Source organism: Pygoscelis adeliae, unplaced genomic scaffold, assembly GCF_000699105.1.
Source record: "Pygoscelis adeliae isolate BGI_AS28 unplaced genomic scaffold, ASM69910v1 Scaffold166, whole genome shotgun sequence".
NCBI lineage: Eukaryota > Metazoa > Chordata > Aves > Sphenisciformes > Spheniscidae > Pygoscelis > Pygoscelis adeliae.
This window is the reverse complement of record NW_008825156.1, coordinates 2,987,301-2,998,271: the sequence shown is the minus strand read 5'-3', so window position 1 is coordinate 2,998,271 and position 10,971 is coordinate 2,987,301.

The following is a 10,971-nucleotide window of genomic DNA, read 5'->3' as shown; positions in this document are numbered from 1 at the left end:
CACTGCATTCTGCTTGCTCCCTGAGAGAAATAGGGCAAACATAACCTGATTAACCAAGGGGATTTGGGCAGCAAGGCACATTTTGGAGATTAATATGCAGAGAAACACAGAGCCTTTCCCTCTCTTGTCTATTCAATAATTAAAGTGTTCTGCAGTGGCTCTGACTTTGGGATTTGCTATGAAAGCTTCTCATAAACTCTGTCTGAGCATGCAGATATCAAAAGAAAGAGAACATTCAGTCTGACAAGCTGAAATTTCTTTCAGACTCTGGGGTTAGTCAGAAGCTTAAAATCACTTGGATGCGAGCCTATGGCTCCATTTTAAAACGTAAGGATCCCTTTTGCTGTTGTTCATCTATTGACAGTTTGAATCCAGCCTTTTATTTGGCTCAGCTGTCTTTGAAGCATGGTTTAGAAGTTAATGCAGGCTTTCTCCATTTCATGTATGGAAAAATCTCCAAGGCTGGCAGCAGTTTGTACAGGCTCATAAGAATAAGGAACATGTTACACAGGCTCTAGCTGCCCTCCAAGTCCATTTTGGTATTCTTTTTTCTTTCTATCCATTCTTGCTTGCTTACCATAAGACATATAGATGTTTCAGATCAGAAATGCAAAGCTATCCACGTGCAGAAAAGATGCCTTCCCTGACCTTTCAGGGAGCTATTTTTGGCTGCTCTTATACGCCTAAGAACTAAGAACTACAGAGGTCATGCACTGAACTAACTGGCCCTCAGTAACCTTTGCCTAAGGGATATGAAATGTTACAGAGATTATTATTTTTTTAGTTCTCTCCGTAACCTAACACCCTATTGACTCCAAATCTCCAGATACTGTTATTGCAAGGGAGCATATTTGAAAAGGGGATGCAAGACGGAGATTGTTACCCAAGGAACGTATGTTCAACATCACAGCTAAACATATACAAACAAATAATAAGGACATATCCTTAATCCAGAACGTTCCAAAATGTACTGAGTACCCTCAGCCTTCAATTGCCTTCACTTCTCAAGACCAAACGTGGAGAGAGAAATACTACTTAGCTCCTGAAGTTTCAAAGTGAAACATTTCTTTTTCTTATTGTGCCACTCTGGGGGCATAAACAGTTGATGAGATTAAAAATGAAGAAACACTGGGTTAGCAGCCAAACACAAACAGAGAAAGATACTCCATAAAGAAAGCAACAGACCTAGCTCCTTCTGTCTGAACACGTAAATACACCACGTCACATCCTGGCAGTCAGAGACCCGGTCTTTGGTCTGTCCTCAAATTCTAATGCTGACATTCTTCCACCAAACTGGCACTGCCCTGTCTGCAAACATTCCAGTCCAGAGGCCAAGCGTGAAGTGATGGGCGAGCCCCACTGCCCCAGCAGCCAGTCCAAAGGCTTGTCATGTGGCAAGGAGTTAACACAGACCAAGGGGACTGCACATCCCTGTTGCCACTCCAAAAATGGTTCACCCTCACACACAGTGAGCAAAAGATAAAGCATGCTGGTATCTTTTCCATTCTGACATCACAGCAGTAAATATCAAAGATCTTCCACCAACACACAATGAATCCTACATAGACTATAGAATGTATAAAGCAGAAATGATGTACAGCTAGCAAAAAGGATATGGAGAATATATTGGCGGTGAAGCGTCCAGGAGACCCAGCCTCCAGAAATCCAGCTCTTGTGCACATGTGTGCGCATACATACACACACAGAATCCATGACACTGTCTCCCAGCACCTCACATTTTCATCATATTGGCATCTTTTAAAAGGGTATCTGCACCGAGATATTGCCTCTTAAGGCCAGAACTGCATAGAGTCTAGTGATACAACTGAATCTGGATAAAGTTATGAGAAAAATAACACAAGGTTGGAGATGGCCACTGAGAAATGGCGTACCTCGCATTTACTGCCCAGGACACAGCCATGCTGCTCCTCGCATTATAAGGTCCAAGCTAGAGAATCAACAGATTCTGCGAGTATCAGGGTTCACCCCATAGGAGCTAAAAGTCAGGTGCTTTTTCCCTTTGGTAACATCCACCTCCTTAAACAAGACTCACCATAGTTTGCAAAACAACAAGGCCATGCCCTGCAAATATTTGCTGAACATTTGTACAATTTCATCCAAATACAGGAACAGAGGGTCCACAAGCCAGAAACTCCACACTTAGCATAGCACTGTGAAAATGATTCATTGGCGCTCCATAGGCAAGCAGCAACCTTTCATTTTCTATTTAAAATTTGAGCATAAATAAGAAAACTGAATTAATTGATAGAGATAAGGGTCAGTATTTGCATAACGTTCTTGAAAAACACAGCATGCTAAGACAAGCACCATATTTGGCAATCATTCTGCCTTACTCTGCTTCCACTTTCACTTCCCTGTTTTGTTCTGCCTCTTTAGTCGATGAGCATTTTGCCTGCACTGTGAAGCTGTGCTCCCAACAGAGATGTTCAGCTTGGTACCTGCTTGAAGTATATTAATGATTTCACTATGGCTGCATAATGAAGCTAAGTCAAAAGACTATTGCACATTAGCAATGCAGGCTGCACCGCTCTTTATCCACTTTTATTTTCCTTTGCAATCACTGCCACAGTTTAGACCTTTGTACTGAGTCATGGTGCAGCATATTGCATTTCAGTTAAGAAACATGGGCACTTAAAATTAAAAAAGGAATAGAAGAAAATTAAGACCACAAAAAAAATTCTTTCTTGAAAAGGATTAGAAATCACCCCCCTCTTCCCACCAAGCTACACTTTGAACCTACATGTGATCTCAGGGCTCACGTCTAGCTTTGCTGCGAGTAGGATGAGGTCTCCAGCACCAACCTGCAAGCCTGGGGAAAGTGCAGGCCACTGAACACCCACAGTGGCCAACTAACATACAGCTACAGCACATGTAGATGATGGTGTAAATCCCTAACAGTACAAGCTAGGAGAACTCAGTCATTAAGGAAGTGGTGTCTATCTTTCTTTCCCCTGGCTACTTTCTGCTTATAAAATAAAATTTAACCAAAATTAAAAAGCCCAGGGAGCAGAACTTTCAAAGACATAAGGCACCAGCTTTCCCCTGGGGGATAGCTCCACATCTACTCCAGCAGTGCATTCTGCTAGCAGTACATATGATATAAGGACAGTACCTGCCTTTCACAGTCACGTGTCCCCCCACAGAGCTGCCAACAACCAGCACCACAGAAATAAAGATCTAAAAGAGTACCTTGTGCAGAAACAGTCAAGTTACTTTTCCCATCTGAGAACAGCAAAAGAGTTCAACTCTGTAACACAACCTAAAGTCACCCCTCAGGACTGCTATCACAGGGCTGAGCCAGCCCAGCTGCAGCTCTTTTTTAAAGAGTCTCAGGTGTGGCCCAAGTGTGGAGACTGAAATGAAAGCAGCTGGTTGCTTACTTCCATTCTATTGCTAAGTTTGTTGAACTGCAAGTTAAACTTCTTCTTTCTTCTCCAAGGAATGGATAATCATTTATTACACAGTCATCTGTAGGCACACACATTTCTCAGTTTCCCCTGGAGAACACCAACATGTGGGATAGACTGTGAGGCTGTTGTGGCATCCAGGCTCTAAAAGGAGACTGCAAAACCAGAATGCGACTATCTCTTCATCTCTGGCTTTCCCACTCCACTCCAGGCACAGAAGTGGGTTTTATTCACCAGGACCCACAAAGAGCTACAGAAACCAACCCGTATGTTACAAGCTCCAGAAAATGTCAGGAGCTGTAAAAGTTACGCTTTATAGCACTGATTTCTTCAGTGAAAGCTTTGAAGAGAAGTATCCTACATGCTGAAGCGTGTCCTTCAGGAAAACGCAGACAAACTATTTGCAATGTCTAGGACTTCCTTGACCCTGTAACTTCATGCTGCTAAAGTAAGAGCTTCCTTTTGCAGAGTCCCAACTGTGATGCTCCCATCTCCTAAACTGATTAAAGAGATAAAGGGATAAATTCACATCCTGTGCACTGTTTCTGTAGAGGAGGCAGGGCAGGAAGTTCCTCCACCAAGTCTGTGTGTCTGTAATGTTGAGATGTACTCTCAGCTTTCTACAGTGATTGTATGGCCCAGTAACTTCTCAATCATAGGATGCCAAGTTTCCAGCAATGTAACTTGGAATTTTGATTCATAGAAATTAAAGTTTGGCCACAGTAATTCTTGGATGGGAGAGAATACATAACCTGCTATCATTTTAAATACACTGAAGGTCAACCAGATATGTAAGGTCTGAAATGCTAGAAAAGTGTCTCCCTCTGTAGGGGAGGCAATATTGCGTTCTTAAATGTACTATGTCCCAAATGTTTTACTGAATCAGTAAAAACTTGTCTTTGCAGGACTCTGTAGCTCTTTACCCTGAGCTAACCAGCTTGTTGGCATGTGATGTGCTAAGAAGGGATCCTGGGGAAATCAAAACTGACAGCTGCAGAATGAATATGAATATTAAAATAAGGGCAAGGGGGTCTTTGCTCCAGACGGAGTACAGGGACATGCCTTTGCCCTTTTGCTGCTGACCCTGCCTGCCCTCTTGAATTGGCAAGTAGCAGCAGTCCCGCAGCTCTCCTCTCGTATCCCTCCAGGTCCTTACTGTAATTTATAGAAAGTCTCCACTTACTGCAACCTGCCAGGCACTCAAGAACAAGCTAGGTAACAGTAATAGTTCTGCTGCTGCCAGTTTAGAAGGCAGCAGCAAGGATAGACTAATGATTACACTCCTCTTGATAGTCAACAGGAGGCAGGTGCTGAACTGGCTGAGATACCTTTGCAACTTTGTTAGGCGAAGACTGAATAGCAGCCCCCATCCACGGGAGTGCCTTTCCATCTCTCTCTGACCACGTGATTTATCTGAGCATACCATTTCCTGCAGTTCCTAAGTAAATGAGTAAGGATTCAGAGTTGCATCAAGGGAATGGGTTTGGCTTGGAGAATCCTGCAGAGTGACTCATGCTTCCGTGAGTAAATTGATTTTCTTAGAGAAGCAAGACAAAATCACGCATTCTGCTTAGTCCAGCTACCTAGAGTGATGATTTAGGAAGCTATTGCAAGAAATACAGTTTTCTTTAGCTTTGTATTGAGAAAATAATTGCAAGAAATACAGTTTTATCTAGCTTTATACTGAATGCATAATCCATTGCTGTTGTACTTGCAAACATAACCAACTTTTTAAGGGGAAAAGAAAAATTGGTGTAACTGGAAGTTCTGCGTATTGAAATATGTCAGCTAGACAACAGTTTGCAACCAAAAACATACATCTGACAAAAGGGCACTGTGGAAGTCTTGTATCAGAAGACGCATGGCCAGCAGGTCAAGGGAGGTGATTCTGCCCCTCTGCTCTGCTCTGGTGAGACCCCACCTGGAGTACTGTGTCCAGCTCTGGAGCCCTCAGCATGAGAAAGACACGGACCTGTTGGAGCGGGGTCACCTCCAGAGGAGGGTCACAAAAATGATCAGGGGGATGGAACACCTCTCCTATGAAGAAAGGCTGAGAGAGTTGGGGTTGTTCAGCCCAGGGAAGAGAAGGCTTTGGGGAGACCTTATTGCAGGTCATTGCAAATGAACTCTTTTTTCGTCAAACTTAGGTCATCTTTTCCATTATTCACATAGACTAGATATAAGGAAGAAATGTTTTACACTGAGGGTGGTGAAGCACTGGAAGAGGTTGCCCAGAGAGGTGGTGGATGCCCCATCCCTGGAAACATTCAAGGTCAGGTTGGACGGGGCTCTGAGCAACCTGATCTAGTTGAAGACGTCCCTGCTCATTGCAGGGGGGTTGGACTAGATGACCTTTAGAGGTCCCTTCCAACCCAAACTATTCTATGATTCTATGATCTTCAGAAATTGACATTTACACAGGTCTCCATATATATTACCCTGGTGCACATTTAAAAATAGGTTGTAGAAACACGTATGTATAAATACCCAGAAATGAGAATTGCATCAGCTAGTCCCTCCCCCTCCCCCACAATGACAGTGCAAAGAAAAAGAGGATGTGAAGCAGCAAAAGCACTGGATCTTTGTAATATCAGCATCCTTACCATAACATGCATGCATGGAAGCAGCCAAGGAGAGGGACCCGGAGGTGTAAGGACCATGGCTAATCAGTTATGTGCAGAGATACCTGTTAGTGCAAGCCGAGGTGAAACTCATCTTTCAGCTTTTAGTTTTCTTAGGCGATCAGTTCAAATGGCTTGATGTGGCTATACTGTCCAAATTTGAAGAACACAAAATACGGATTTTTATGGAGTATGAACCAACTTCCTGTATCTTACCCTGATAAGTATTTCGAAATTGCAAGAATTCTGGCTCTGGGAGCTTTTCTGATATTGATAATTTAGCAGAGTATACCAAACTTCTGGTGCCAAGCTACTCCATTTTGGGGCCCAGGCCTCTCTGGTTTAGGTAAAGAAACTCCATCATTTTCATTTTGCTTTATGAAGCTGAGGTGTTTCATAATGAACTAATCCCTACAGTATCACCATCAGGTTGGTAGATAAAGACCCTTCCCATTTTACAAAGGAGAAATGAAGCCATTAAAGCTGGAGGAAGTTGTTCAGGTCTCAGAATAAATCAAAGGGAAAGACAGGACTGGAACATGATGTAGCTCTGTCTAGTGCCAGGTCTTTCCCTCACACACTGACATCATATGAAAGCAAAGCCCTTGATGATGTCAGAGCAGGACTGATCATGCTGGGAATAACACATATGATTTTAAGGGGCAAATTAGACCTCAAATCTCATGTAGAGTGGAGAGATTCCAGTGACCTTTCCAGGGCTGGTCAGCATCAACAGTGGCTTTGGGTTACTGCTAACCTCCTAGCTGAGCTGCAGCTCATACAGCAAATACGTGCAGGTCGTTGCTTGGTGTCATTATTCACCCCAGCAGCACCACCAGATTTGACTTAGTCTGTCAAGAGCCAGGACCTGAGCAAATGGCAAGTGTAGAAATTAAATATTACCTCTTGCATATTAGCAAAATGGAGAGAAATTTACTAACACTTTGTAAGTGTTTTATGGAAAATAGCAAGACACACACATTGAACTCACCTCATATAACTGCCTCTGGACTTTATTTTTGTGATGAAGGTTTAATCGGTATCTCATAGTTTAAAGACAAACACATTGTTTAATAAGAATGTGGCATTGTTTCCTTCTGTTATCGACCAAAGCCTGATCAAATGCCACGAGGCCAGTGGAAAGGCTCCGCTTGTAACTCCTAGAATAAAAATACAAATGTTTCCACATTCAGCAACTTCAGTTGCTTTATTTTTCATGTTTAATCTGTGAAAGCTAATATGGAAAAGAGGGCAAACAGGCTGAGGAAGGGCTAAGCTTCCCCGGAGAGACCCTGTCACATTTCAAACATTCCCATCACTCTATCAACACCACCTCCCGCTACTGCGATGAAAAGCAGCAGCGGAAAAAGAACAGGAAGAATAAAACTCCTTATGTATACAAGTGAGGAAAGTCAGCCCCATCCCTACAATAAAAGTCAATCACTTAAAAGAAATCAAAACAGACCTGGCCTCCATCTTCCAAGCGCAAGAAAAATGCCCTTAATTTGCTCACCCCGTTCTGTTTGTGTTGTTCTGAGCCTTCTCTGATTGAAGCTCTCTGAGGCAGAAAATCAATGTCAGTCATGCCAGATGACTGCTTTTCTCCTGAGCATCTACTGCTGCTACTAAGATCACAAAGGACACATAAAAGGAAAAATTTGGCAGTCACAGCCGCCTTCTTGGTTTTGTAACCCAGGTGAATTAACACTGGCATATTAAAAGCTGACACTATTTTTTAACAAAACAAGGCTTCTGATCCACTTATCATCATCAAGGACCTGTTGGGACCAGGATGTTATTGAATCATCCTAGCTGGCTTGCTTTGGCCTACTCTACTAAAGGTAGGACCTCTGGTATCCAAATAGGCACCAGACAGCTAAGGACAACCTGATGCCTTATGTTATAAATAACAGAGATTTGGTCTTGGTTCTGTTCTCAGTAACGAGAAACACAAACACAAGCAAGTGAAGGTTTTATTGGAACTTGTACCCTGAAAACCATGTCCCATTTTATTTTGTCTGAGCCACAGGCTAAGAACAATCTTATAATACCAACATTCTTCTCTTTGGAGCCTTGGTCTCACTGTGACAGTAGTAAAATACTGCTTGCTCTACATTAGTTACACATTTTAAAAATGTTCATTAATCTATCCAGCCAGTCTTGTCTTAGAAGCCTCTTATCTTACATTTAAACTCTTCAGAAGTAAAAATTTTTATAGGGAGAAAATATTTCTTCATCTTCATTCCTGTCAAATGTTCATTTTCTGTCCTGCCAGATGTCTGGAACCCAAACTCTGGATGAGATGTTTAGTCCCATTCATATAAAGCCACTGTAAATACAGATTCCTGGGATGCAGAACTAAACTTCCTAATCCATCCTTGAGACTTCTGATAGAACAAGATGCTCAGCGAACCCAGCATAATGCAGAACGACAGAACTACATTATATGGTTTCCTTTTATTCTGCATTCATGCGGCATTAGGCCTACTCAGCATCTACCCGCACTTTCCCTTCCTTAGCTACCAGTCTCCTCTGACATGACACATCTCACAAGCATCACTCATTCCTCAGGCAGCAGCAAGGAACAAAGCAGATCTAGTTTTGCAACCGATATGTCATTATATTTAACCTCCTTTGGTAGAAGTGCTGGTCTTTATTATAAAGAACCAAAATTTTGTATTTTTCTGGCTTGTTTCATGTGAACCTCCTTATTCTGTTTCAAGCATTTTTAGATGTTTTCTCACCTGTGTTTTTTGTTTCTTTTGTTTTGCCAATTTACTGTCAAAGAAAATTGAGCCTCAAATGATGAGGCTTTGGGCTACCATTCTCATCAGATCACCACAGCAGAAGGAACCGTCACTGGGATGGTCTGTGACAAGGCGTTAGTGTGCCTTGAACAGCAGCAGAAAATTCCTTCAGTTGTAAAGCAGAGTTTGGTGGACGAGTACAAGCCTTAGGTGTAATGAGATATACCCATCTTCACACCACCTGCTCTGGTCTAGCACGACCGAGGGCCATGTTTTTATGCTTGCATGCACTGTGAGTGCGATGAGGTCGTGGAGAGATCAGGACCTCCATGACAACCTCCTCGTTTGAAAATTGGCTAACTCTAGTGACTAAGAGGTAAACTATATAAAGTGACTTTAGAAGAGAGAAAAGACATCCCAGACAAAACAGATGGAAAAGCCGGTATGCGTAGAGGAAGACAAAAGGTTAATTAGTAAGGAAGGCTGCCTGCCGTAGCAAGATAAGCACCTCAGAAAGGAAGTGAAGTATATCCTAGAAGCTGTGAATAGATATTGCCAAAAATCAGCTAGAGTTAGAATCCCAAAAAGAAACTAAGACAAACATCACAAAGGTACCGCAGCTACAAGAAATTAAAAAAAAAAAAAAAAGAAAAAAAGGAAGAAAAAAGGATCACTGTAAAACAAGAATGGGAAAATAAAGGTAACCCAGCTACTCACACAAGATTAAATGAATGCTTCCCTGATTTTCATTAAGGATGAACATGTTAATCCACAGGGTAAAGACAGGATGCCCAAGAGGAGGGGTAGAAGGGAAAAAATGGATACAAGATAATAAATGAACACAGCCAGCTGGTGAGCAAAACTCAGGGAGTCTACTGTGCCCCAACTGGAGGAACCAGACATTCTCAGTCCCAGAATCCTGACACACAGTAAACCACAAATCCAGGTGCAAAGATTTTAAGTAAGTTTACTGACTTGGAGGTATTACCACAGGACCAGAGAACAGCAAGTATTTAAGTGAGCCATGGTGGAAGCAGTTTGGGCCTGTGCTTTTGATGTCTGTGCAGTTCTTCAGGAAAACTTGCGAAGGGAAGTTTAACTACAAACATGAAATTCAATGAATGAAGGGATAAAATGTAGCATGGGTTTACTAAAAGCTAGTTTTGTGGGACAACCCTGTAACAGTATAAAATTGAAACTTCAGGCATCTAGGAAACTATAGTTTTTGCTCTTTATTAGTGTCCTTGCAAGAAATAAGTGAAGAGGAGAAGGACTTGGCTTTACTAACCAACCACAGGGTGACAGGGAGCTGACAGCGTGGCGTGACTGTGAAAAAGACAAGTGTGAGTCCAGTCATGGTATTTCCAGTAATGACAGGAAAACATGAGTGTTCCTGTTTCAGGCATCACTGAGAAGACTGTCTAAAACACTCCATATGGCAGCCTCTCAAGAGAAAAGCATTCAAACTGAACGAGTCCTGCAGAAAGGACATCCCAATGACCAGAGCACAGCTTGCATCATGCAAGACTGAAAAGGTTTAGCTTATGTAACTTAAAACAACAAACGAGTGGGAATTGGATATGTAAATATACGGAAAGGGGAAGTAAACGCCAGAGAAAGATGTCTGTAACAAAAACCCAAACATCTATACATTTAGGTGGAAATTAGAAGCAGGTTTCTAATTTCCAGACAAGAGGCTCCATCCGGAACTACGGCCATAAACCCAAACGGCTTGTGCCGGTGGTGAGGCGCACAGGGCCGGCTGCCGGCGGCGGTGCTGGCCACGGCTTCCCGGAGAGGGCACTGCCCGGGCGGCGACGGTGCGGCCGGCAAACGAGGGCAGGAACACCTTCAGCTCCCCGTAACTCTCCAGAGCCGGCACCGCTTGCTGATCCGTGTACTGGCTGCGCACGCACTGGGCATCTTCCTTGCCCTTGCGAGCTAACGTTTTAAATCACTTTCACCCATCCCGGTTAATAACAGAAAGAGGGAAATCTTCCCCGGCGACACGAGTCCCCGTGCCAGGACGCCGGTTCACCACTGGGGCGATGCGGAGCCGCGGCAAGGCCAGCCCGGCAGCCCCCCTCCGCCTCAGGCTTGAGACGGGCCCGCTTAACAGCCCCCAGAGGGGCTGCGGAGCCCCGGCCGGGGCTGAGTTCCTCCTCGCCCGCCTCA